The sequence below is a fragment of the Mustela nigripes genome, chromosome 5 (genome assembly GCF_022355385.1).
Source record: "Mustela nigripes isolate SB6536 chromosome 5, MUSNIG.SB6536, whole genome shotgun sequence".
Classification (NCBI taxonomy): Eukaryota; Metazoa; Chordata; class Mammalia; order Carnivora; family Mustelidae; genus Mustela; species Mustela nigripes.
In genome coordinates, this window is record NC_081561.1 from 24621131 (window position 1) to 24632143 (window position 11013).

Genomic DNA, 11013 nt, shown 5'->3' on the forward strand with positions numbered 1-11013 from the left:
TGTGTCCACAAACGTGGCCGAAAGTGTTGTGGGACCCAGAGTTGTGAAAATATAAATGGAGAATTATCCTCATTGTGAATACTGGTTTTTATTTTATTTTTTAGGGAGCATTTTATTAATCGTTTCGTGGCTATCTTTTTTTGTTGCTTCAAGTATCTTCTGGAAAGCCACTTTGTGTCATAGAATTCTGGGCCGATCTCACACTGATTATTTTCTTCCTACTTCCGAAAACACAGCGATCTTGGTAGGAATCAAGTCAAGCTTGGCGGAGCCCCTTTGGGCTGCTATAAGAGAACATGCGACAGATGTGGTGGCTTAGGGACAAAGCTAGTGATTTCTCATGGTTCTGGAAACCGGGAAGTATGAGATCAAGGCATCGGAAAATCAGGTCTCTGGTGAGACCTCGCTCCCTGGTTCCTACTCAGCTGTCTTCTCTCTGGGGCCCCATGTGACAGAAGGAATACTGGTGTTTTTAATGCTAAATGTCAGAGTGATGTGCTCTGGCCCAAGTCCTGCTCAGACCCTGCTCAGACCTCGGACCCCTGAGCTGCCCCTGCCTCTCACTGTTCCTCTCAGGGCCCTTCACACCCCCACCTCTGCCTTTGTCTCTGAGTCTTGTCCCTTCTCTGGATGTCATCATTTCTGTCTCTCTGTGTCCCAGTCTGTCTCTCTTCACTTCCTCTCTGACAGTCTCCACTGCAGTCGGCTTTTGTCTCCCATCCTTGGTCTCTGGGTCACCTGAGTCACTTTCTACCTCATCCTGTATCTCTGCTCTGTTTCCCTCCACCTCAGACTTGTCCTGTCTCTCCTTTGCTGCTTCTCGGTCTCTGTCTCCCTGAGACCATCTCCTTTTGTGTCTCTGATATTCCTCCTCTCTGTTTCTCTTCCTGCCATTTAATCTTTGTCCTTCTCTCTCTCTTTCAGCCTTCCTTCCTAAGCCTTCACTCACCATCACTTCCCACCACCTGATGCCACTTTGGCATCCTGATAGGGATGCCCTGGGTTTGGGGAGGGCAGGAAGGAGCAAGTCAGGGAGACAGCATCTCCAGGGAGCTGTGAAGGGCAGAAGTAAAGACAGGTCCGGACAAGGCAGGGGGTAAGAGAGGCCACAGCCCACTCTCCTGCGAGGAAGTCCCTCCTTGTCTATCTTGACTTCAAACCCCAAGGACGAGCTCTTTCTTCCCTCGCCTAGAGCTAACCCAGCCCTGTTCAGCAGGTGCTACCCTGTACCACTTACTGACCTCGAACCATAGCCCGTTGTGCTGGGGTCTAGCCTCAGTGCCTCCCTTTACATGTTCAGCACGTGCACCACAGTCTGACACATCGTGGGTGCTCAGCACCTGTTGGGAAATGAAAGGATGGGTCTACGCTCAGCTAGTCACACACTTCTGGTTTTCCTTCCACTCGGCTGGATACAGCTTCCCTCCATCTCCTTTGCGAACTTCCTTGCAACTTGACATCCGAATGCGTTTGGATTTGGGGTGAGGCTCTGTTCTCAAGCATTCTGGGCGCTCCTTGTGGGGGGCCTGTGGCGCTGGGCTGACCTATGCAGTATACATTGTGGGGGTGCATCGTGGCTCTGGGGTGGCCAGAGTCCCCAGAATGGCTGCTGGTGTCTGGGCAGCCCACTGTTTTCTCCCAAGATGGTTCTGCAAATAACATTACTGTCTCCATTACAACAGGATGGAAAATTCTGAGCTGTTCTTCCTCCCTGGCCTTCTTGTCCCATACTTGGCCCCTCGTATCTGTTCTTTTCCTGGCAACCACAGTGATGCTTTCAAAAGGTCAGTCAGGTCATGATACCTCTCTGTATAAAATGCTCAGATCGCTTCCTGCTACAACCAGAATAAAGTCCGAATTCCTTCCCATGGCTACAGGGCCCTGCATACTTTGGCTTTGGAAGTCTTTGAACTCATTTCCTAGCACTCTCCATGCTGCCAACCACATGGCCTCTTTGGTTACTTAAAATCTAGGGCCAATTCCTATCTCAAGCCCTCGCATTAGTTGTTCCCTTTGCCCAGAAGTTGTTCCCTTTAATGACCTTTAAATGACTGTTTCCTTCTTAACATTCAGGCTGAACTCCAATGTCACCTCCTCCAGGAGGCCTTTTCCTGACTGCTCCCAGGTCCCAGTCACTCCCTATCACGTTACTATTTTATGTACTTCCCAGCCACAAACGCTATTTTCAGAATTGAATTCTAATGAAGATAAGCAGTTTTGAGGGATGTAGAAGCATTATGTTCTGAAGACCCCTGGTTTGTTGCAGGCAAATTCCGTCCTTAAACATGAACAAGTAGGGAATCCTTCCTGAGTGATCTGCTTTGGAGGTTTCTGCTCAGGTGCAGATGCAGGCATAACCGTATCCTGAAGCGAGAAGTCCAGGGGCCTTGGGAAGATGCCCTGTCCAGACACCCTCTCTAGACCGTACTGTCAACAGGACACAAACTTCTCATATCGAATCTAGAGAAGAACAAAGGTGGATGACTAGTACTACCTGATCAAAAGATTTCCCATTAAAAAAAAAAAAGATTTCCCATAAAGCTCCAATAATTAAGACACTGCGGTTTGGGCATTACATATAGACAGATCTACCGGGCAGGACCGAGTTCAGAAGTAGACACACACACACACACACACACACACACACACGCGATCAATTAGTTTTCTACAAAGATGCCAGTGCTCATCACGGAAAAGAACAGTCTTTAAAACAAGTGATTCTGGAACAGTTGGATAAATTATAGACCTTCTTTCAATCTCTTTTGCAAATTCCTTTGCAACTCATCATCTGAATGGGCCTGGGTTTGGTGCTAGGCTGCTTTCTCTCAGCCTTCTCTGAGCTCCAGAGCTGGGGGGAGAAATGCAATCTCACCCCTACGGTGCCATCCTCAAAAATTAATACAGGTGGATCATAGGTCTAAATGTAAAACCCAAACTATGAAATATCTAGGAAAAAATAGAAAAATTATTTATGACCTTGTAGTAGGCATGTACTTCTTAGGGGAGAAAAGAATAGAGTGAGATACACAAAAAGGGATAAACTGACATTATCAAAATGAAAACTTCTCATTAAAAATTTATCATTAAAAAACATTAAGAAGGGGAAAGACTGAAGGAAAACGTGCACTACATACATTTGGCAAAGGATCTGTGTCCAGATTAAAGAATTCCTGGAAATCATTTTTTTAAAAAGAAAAGCCAGTAACAGGAGCGCCTGGATGGCTCAGTGGGTTTTTAACCCACTGCCTTTGGCTCAGGTCATGATCCCAGGGTCCTGGGATCAAGCTCCGAATCAGGCTTTCAGCAGGGAGCCTGCTTCCTCCTCTCTCTCTCTGCCTGCCTCTCTGCCTACTTGTGATCTCTATCTATCAAATAAAATAAATAAAATCTTTAAAAAGGAAAGAAAGAAAGAAAGAAAGAAAGAAAGAAAGAAAGAAAGAAAGAAAGAGAGAGAAAAGCCAGTAACAAACGGTTAGGACAGAAAGCCCCGCTGGGCGCCTTTCGTCAGAATCTTTTCGGGTCAGAATTGGGATTTGAGAAAGATGCGCAAGAGGAGGTTTCGTTCATTTACAGCAAATGTTAAACTCCTCTCCTTGTTCCCACCCAGGGTGGGGGAGCGTGAACTAGGAAGACCGTGGGGATTGATTTCTGTAATGTTCATCCTTCGTGGGTTTTGTTTTGGCCCTTCCCCCGCCCCTTGCCCTCCTTCCTCCTCACGCGTCCCCTTCCCGCCCTCACCCCCGCCCCCGGATTTGAAGAAACCGCGAGGCCCTCGGTTTTAGTTTACATCCTCCGGGTAGGGTGAATCCCTGCGGCAGGTGGTCGGTTAGTTCGCTGGTTAGAGCGTGGTGCTCAGAACCCCAAGGTCGCGGGTTCGAGGCCCATTCCCATTTTCTGCGCGCAGTTCCCAGGTACCAACCCAGAGACCACCACTGCTGAACCGAAATACTTGTGAGGGCTGTTTTGACCTAACCTCTTGTTCTTGTTTTGTTTTGTTATGTGTTGTGTGTGTGTGTGTGTGTGTGTTTAAGTAACATACGAATGCTAAAATGGAGAGTATTTTTTAAAGGAAATTGAGTAAAGTAGGGCAGGTACAGTTAGGTAAGAGGGGAGTAGCAAGAGTTGGAGAATTTCCTATTTCAGTCGGGGGGGAAAGCTGACATGGTTCTGCCTTGTATTACACTCTCAGCAGGATCGAAGACCGCATCTTGCCATCGGCCGGTTAGCTCAGTTGGTTAGAGCGTGGTGCTAATAACGCCAAGGTCGCGGGTTCGATCCCCGTACGGGCCATTTCTTTTTATTCAGATGTTTATTGCCTTTAGATGCTTAATATCTGAAAAAGTCGCCTCTTAACGTTGAATGTGAAATGCTCTAACCTTTATTGCCTTTCTTTAGATGCTTAATCTCTGAGAAAGTCGCCTCTTAACGTTGAATGTGAAATGCTCTAACCGTTTGCATCATTGATGGCGAGAATGTGCACAGCGGGAGGCCTTGGGAGACTTGAGAAAGGGGGGTGGGGATAACCTCCATCATGTTCAAACAAAGCACGTTCTGCCTGAACTGTGAGCATTAAAGGAGCTGCGAAAGAAAATTATGCATGATTTAACGTTTGTTTTTAAAACTCTCCACGCTTTAGAATGCAATAATTAGCTGTTATTTTGTGTCTGGTAGATGCTGGAGACACATTGTTATGTGAAAAAAGCAGAATCCAAAACAGTTTGTGTAAGATTCTGATTCTTCTATTTTAAAATCAGCTTTATTATGAGATGATTTACATACAATAAAATGCACCTGATTTAAGCATAGAACTTGACATATTTATACACACAAGTAACAAACACCGCAAAGTAGAGACCATTTCCATGATCCCCAAAAGCTCCCTGTGCTCTGTGGTAGTAAGAGTAATGCCCTCCCCCAAAGATGACCACATCTTAACCCTTGAGGTCTACAAATATGCTAGTTTTCATGGCAAAAGGGACTTTGCGCATGCAGTTAAGGATCTTAAAAGGAAGTGATTACCCTGAATTATCTGGATTGGGTCCGATGTAATCACAAGGGTCTGTGAGAAGAGTCGGGGTCATAGAAGGAGACGTGACCCAGAAGCAGAGCTTGGAGAGACGCAGGACTGCTGGCCAAAGAATCCCAGTGGAGTCTACAAGTTGGACAAAACAAGGAAACAAATTTCCCTCTAGAGCTTCTGGAGGGAAATTTGTTTCCTTGCTTTGTTCTGGGAGGAACGCAGGGCTGCCGACCCATTTTGGACTGACTTCCAAGACTTTAAGGTAGTAAGTTTATCTCATTATAAGCCACAGAATTAGTCGTGATTTGTTACAACTGCACTAGGAAACTAATGCATACCCTTTCTGGTGAGTTATACCTTCATCCCAGCCCCAGGCAACTGCAGATCTTCTTCCTGTCGTTTAGGTTCTGCCTTTTCTGGAATTTCTGATAAATCATGGATAATATAGACTTGTGTTCCTGGCTTCTTGGACTCAGCACAATACTTCTGAGATTCATTCATGTATCAGTGGCTTTATTCCGTTTTATTGCGGAGTCCTCCTCCATTGTAGGAATATATCACCATTTGCTTTCTACTCGCAGTCAATGGACATTTTCACTGTTTTCAGTTCTAGCTATTATGAAGAGCACTTGCTGTGAAGATTAATGGAACAGTCTTGGTGTGGACATGTGTTGCATTAGTCAAGGCTCCCCAGAAAAAGAGAGGGGGGGGGGATTTTAAAGAATTGGCCCAGGCCATTGTGAAGGTTGGCAAATACACATCTGCAGGGTAGATCATCAGCAGAGTGGAAACCCAGAAAGGAATTGGTGTTATTCCAGGCAAATGGCAGTCTGCTGGCAGAATTCTCTCTTCCTCAGGAGAGAAGGTCTTTTTTCTTTAAGGACCTCAACTGATTGGACAAGGCCCACCCATATTACAAAGTGTAATCTGCTTTATCCAAAGTCCACAGTTTATGTTTTTTTTAAGATTTTATTTATTTATTTGATAGAGAGAGAGCACAAGCAGGGTGAGCAGCAGGCAGAGGGAGAGGGAGAAGCAGAATCCCGGCTGAGCAGGGAGCCCAACTCAGGGCTCAATCCCAGAACCCCATAATCATGACCTGAGCTGAAGGCAGATGCTTAACCTACTGAGCCATCCAGATACCCCAAAGTCCACTGGTTTAAATGTTAATCTCACCTGAAAAATGTCTTTACAACATCATCTAAACTAATGTTTGACCAAATATCTGGATTCTGTGGCCTAGAGATGTTGACACATAATGTTAACCAACACATATGTTTTCATTTCTTTTTTTTTTCTCCACCCATATTTTCATTTCTTTTGGGATAAAATACCTATGAGTGGAATTACTGGGTTTCTTGGTCAATGTATGTTTGACTTTTTAAGAAACTACCAAGTGTTCTCCAAAATGGTAATACCATTTTATATTCCAAACAATACTTTATGAGAGTTCCATTTGCCCCAAACTTCTCCAACATTTGATATTATCAGACTTTTAAATTTTAGACAGTCTACTGGATTTGAAGTATTATCTCATTGTGGTGTTAATTTGCATTTGCTATAACTAATAATGAGTATTTTTTCATAGACATATTGGCTATTTACATATCTTCTTGTTTGAAGTGTGTGTTCAGCTCTTTCATGCATATTTTTCTTGGGTTTTGTTATTTAGTACTGAGTTATAAGAGTCCTTTATAGATTCTGGATACCTGTCCTTTCTTAGTTCTATCTCTGAATATCCTCACAGTCTGTGACTTGCCTTTTCATTTCCTTACTTTTGATGGAGACTATTTGATCAGATGTTTGTATTTTATACCTACATACAAAGATATCCTAAGACATCTTTGCATTTCCCAGGGTCATGATGATCTTCTCCTATATTGTTTTCTCAGAATTACATAAATCAGTCTTTTGTTTTGGTCTACAATTTATTTTAAATTGATTTTTACATATACTATAACTTTTTTGAGACAATTTATTACACAGCAATAGATACACAGATACAGAGTGCCACATCAAGCATAAGACTACTATAAAAATATGTTAATAAAGTGGGGTGCCTGGGTGGTTCAGGGGTTAAGCCTCTGCCTTCAGCTCAGGTCATGATCCCAGGGTCCTGGGAGCCCCGCATTCGCATTCAGCTCTCTGCTCGGCAGGGAGCCTGCTTCCCTTCCTCTCTCTTTGCCTGCCTCTCTGCCTGCTTGTGATCTCTGTCTGTCAAATAAATAAATAAAATCTTTTAAAAATATATTAATAAAGTAAAATCATTACTCATTAAACAATTTAAAGTATGTTTTTAAATTAACCTATGATGTATTATTTGCTTCAGGGGTACAGGTCTGTGAATCATCAGGTTTACACAGTTCATAGCACTCACCATAGCACATACCCTCCTCAATGTCCATCACCCACCTACCCTCTCCCTTCCCCTCCCCAGCAACCCTCAGTTTGTTTCCTGAGATTAAGACTCTCTTATGGTTTGTCTCCCTCCCGATCCTATCTTTTTTCACTCTTTCCCTCCCTACTCCCCACGACCTCCTGTCCTGCCTCTCCCATTCCTCATATCAGAGAGATCATATGCTAATTATCTTTCTCTGATTGACTTATTTCACTTAGCGTAATACCCTCTAGTTCCATCCACATCGTTGCAAATGGCAGGATTTTGTTTCTTTTGTTGGCTGCATAGTGTTCCATTGTATATCTACACCACATCTTCTTTATCCATTCATCTGTTGATGGACATCTAGGCTCTTTCTGTAGTTTGGCTATTGTGGACATTGCTGCTATAAACATTTGGGTACACATGCTCCTTCAGATCATTACATTTGTATCTTTAGGGTAAATACACAGTAGTGTGATTGTGGGTCGTAGGGTAGCTCTATTTTCAACTTTTTGAGCGACCTCCATGCTGTTTCCCAGAGTGGCTGCACCAGCTTGCATTCCTACCAACAGTGTAGGAGGGTTCCCCTTTCTCTGCATCCTCACCAACATCTGTCGCTTCCTGACTTGTTAATGTTAGCCATTCTGACAGGCGTGAGGTGGTATCTCACTGTGGTTTTGAATTTCCCTGATGCTGAGCACTTTTTCATGTGTCTGCAACCAGGATGTGATCTATTCTGGAGAACGTTCCATGTGCACTAGAGAAGAATGTGTATTCTGTTGCTTTGAGATGCAATGTTCTAAATATATCTGTGATGTCCATCTGGTCCAGTGTGTCATTTAAAGCCTTTATTTCCTTTTTGATCTTTTGCTTAGATGGTCTGTCCATTTCAGTGAGGGGGGTGTTAAGTCCCCTACTATTATTGTATTTTTGTTGATTTGTTTCTTTGATTTTGTTATTAATTGGTTTATATAATTTGCTGCTCCCATGTTAGGGTCATAGATATTAAAATTGTTAGATATTCTTGTGAGACAGACACTTTAAGTATGACATAGTGTCCTTCCTCATCTCTTATTATAGTCTTTGGCTTAAAAATCTAATTGATCTGATATAAGGATTGCCACTCTAGCTTTCTTTTGATGTCCATTAGCATGATAAATTGTTTTCCACCCCCTCACTTTGAATCTGCAGGTGTCTTTGGGTCTAAAATGAGTTTCTTGCAGATAGCATATTGATGTGTCTTTTTTTTTTTAATCCATTCTAATATCCTATGTCTTTTGATTGGGGTATTTAGCTCACTTACATTCAGGGTAACTATAGAAAGATATGATTTTAGTGCTATTGTATTGCCTGTAAGGTGACTCTTACTGTATACTGTCTCTGTTTCTTTCTGGTCTGTTACTTTTAGGCTCTCTCTTTCCTTAGAGGGCACCTTTCAATATTTCCTGTAGGGTTGGTTTGGTGTTTGCAAATTCTTTTAGTTTTTGTTTGTCCCCAAAGCTTTTTATCTCTTCTATATTCAGTGAGAGCTTAGCTGGATATAGTATTCTTGGCTGCATATTTTTCTCATTTAATGCTCAGAATATATCATGCCAGTCCTTCCTGGCCTGCCAGGTGTCTGTGGATTGGTCTGCTGCCAATCTAATATTTATACCATTGTAGGTTACAGATCTTTTGTCCTGAGCTGCTTTCAGGATTTTCTTTTTGTCACTGAGACTTGTAAGTTTTATTGTTAGAGATGATGGGGTGTTGTTGGTCTTCTATATCACTATCTCTCTTCTACTTCATTTATCCTAGCAATAAGAGCCTCCTTTTTTTTTTCTTTTAAATATTTGACTAATTTACTTGACAGAGAGTGAGAGCGCACAAGCAAGGGGAATAGCAGAAGGACAGGGAGAAGCAGGCTCCTCACTGAGCAGGGAGCCTGATGTGGCTCAATCCCAGGACTCTGGGATCATGACCTGAGCTGAAGGAGATGCTTAATCATCTGAGCCACCCAGGCACCCCAAGCTTGAGCCTCCATTTTCTATTGCACCTCTTTAATAGCTTTTTTTTTATTTCAACTCGATTAGATTTTAGTTCTTTATTTCTCCAGAAAGGGATTTCATTTCTCTGGAAAGGTATTCTCTAGTATCTTCCATGCTTTTTTCGAGCTCAGCTAATACCTTGATAACCATCATTCTGAACTCTAGTTCTGACATATTACTAATGTCCATATTCATTAGGTCCCTAGCCATCAGTACTGCCTCTTGTGTTTTTTGTTTTTTGTTTTTTTTTTGAGGTGAGTTTTTCTGCCTTGTCATTTTATCCAGATAAGAATAGATGAATGTGAGAACAAAATACCAAAAGGGTAGCAATGACCCCGGAAAAATTTACACTATCCAAATCAGAAGAGACCCGAAACTGGAGGGAGAGGAAAGGAGGGGGAAAAATATATATTTTGATATATATATGTGTATATGTGTATATATATATACACATATATACATACATGTACATATATATATATATCTAGATAGATAGATAGGTAGATTATGCATACATATATATGTGTATTAGACTGGTGAATAGAACAGAGCCACACACTTGATTTTGGGTATATTTTGGTCTGTAGAAGAAACTGCCTCCCAAAATTTTAAAGAAAGAAAAACTTATATATATACACCACAGTAAGGGTAAACACGATGAAGGGATAGAATATGACTGTAAAGATGAAAATTTTAAAAGATTCTAAAAAAGGAATTGATAAGATAAGAAGTTGGTTGAAAAAAGAGGAAAGAATGTGTTCATGCTGGAGATTAGAACAAAGCCATGTGCTAGATTTAGGGTATATTTTGATCTATTAGAAGAAATGGTATCCCAAAATTTTAAGGAAAGAAAAACCTATACGTATACAAAAAATAAGGTTAAATACAATGAAGGAATAGAATATAACTATAACAATGAAAATTTTAAAAGATTTTTAAAAAGGTATTGATTAGATAAAATAGTTTAAAAATGTTAAAATAGGAAAGAGGAAATGTTAAAATGTAGAATAATAATTTTTTTTTTTAATTTAACTTTGCAAGACTAAAGGATCATGGGGGAAAAAGCCATGAGTTCTATGTGTTTCATTCCTGTATCTCTGGAGTTCTGCAGTTCTTATTGATCAATGAGCTTGGTCTTGGCTGGACGGTCTTGCTAATCTTCTGGTGGAGAGGCCTGTTGCTGTGATTCTCCGATGTCCTTGCTGGAGGCAGAATTGTACTGCTCTTGGCAGGGGCCAGGCTAAGAAATCTGCGCAGTTTTGGACCTTTTGTTCCCTAAGCGCTTTCCGGACGGCTTTGGAGGACAGGAACGAAAAGGGCGGCTGCCCAGTCTCCTGCCCAGTGGGAGCGAGAGGTCCAGGCCCCGCTCCTCAGTGCGCCCTCAGAGAAAAGCTGTCAGTCCTTCCAGTCTCCCTGGTCTTTAGCCACACTCCGAGCTCACCTGGCCTGTGACCGAGCATTTCTGTCTCTGGCGCATGGCCCCGTTTGGAGTCTCCAGACCCAGCAGATTCCTGCTGTCCTGCTCCTCCTGGTGAGTCTCCCCAGACTTGTCACTTGTGGGGTCCCTGCTCGAACAGCAGTAGTCC

The 11013-nt window shown here is 42.5% G+C and overlaps 1 non-coding gene across 1 annotated transcript; it reads left to right on the forward strand.

Moving 5' to 3' along the window:
* The first annotated feature begins 4216 nt into the window (after positions 1–4216).
* Positions 4217–4290, forward strand: TRNAI-AAU (transfer RNA isoleucine (anticodon AAU)). Its single transcript has one exon. It is a non-coding gene; the product is annotated as a tRNA-Ile (tRNA).
* Positions 4291–11013: the final 6723 nt, after the last annotated feature.